The sequence below is a fragment of the Elephantulus edwardii genome, unplaced genomic scaffold, assembly GCF_000299155.1.
Source record: "Elephantulus edwardii isolate Elephantulus edwardi_28Jun2011 unplaced genomic scaffold, EleEdw1.0 scaffold00043, whole genome shotgun sequence".
NCBI lineage: Eukaryota > Metazoa > Chordata > Mammalia > Macroscelidea > Macroscelididae > Elephantulus > Elephantulus edwardii.
Window position 1 is genome coordinate 13,186,181 of NW_006399793.1, and position 841 is coordinate 13,187,021.

Consider the following 841-nt stretch of genomic DNA (forward strand, 5'->3'; position numbering starts at 1 on the left):
CAGCGCAGGAGGGGAAGACCCTCTATGAGGTGGATTGATTCAGTGACTGGGGTAATCGGGATGGGTGTGTCAGAGGCAAAGCGATTGGCACAGGATAGAGCAGGGTTTAGGGCTGTTGTACATAGGGTCGCTATGAATTGCAAACGACTTGACGGCACATAACAAGAAACAACATGTCGCTGGAGCAAGTTGTGCTGCTAACCCAAAATCTGCAACCCTCTGGTGGTCTGAGTGCACCAGCAGCTCTGTGGGGAAAGCGAGCCATCTTCTCCTACGCAATTTACAGCCTTGTAAACCCAATTGGAGGGTCAACTATGAGTCAGTTCTGACTTGATGGCAATGAGTTACTTGGCTTTAGAAAAGCAATAGAAAATTACATCTGGATGTGTTTCTAAAACAGCTTTGTTAAATAATTATTCTGTTAAATTAACTGATCACGAGCTATAAATAATAATAGTTTTTGACAAATTATAAGTAAATTTGGGTCAGTAAGAGATCCATATTTATTGCCATTCCCAAAAAAGGTGACCTGATAAGAGTGTGGAAATTGTTGAACATCATAATTTATATCACATGCAAGCAAGATCCCACTGAAAAGTATCCAAACCTGACTGGAACAGCACATCAACAGAGAACTGCCAGATGTGCAGGATGGGTTTAGAAGAGGCTATGGTACTAGGAGTATTATAGCTAATGTTAGATGGATCTTGGTGAAAGCAGAGAGTACCAAAGGAATGTCTATCTGAACTTTATTGACTAGGTGAAGGCATTTCATTGTGTGGATCACAGCAAACTGTGTCTGACTCTGAAAAGAATGGGAATCCCAGAACATTTGATTGTG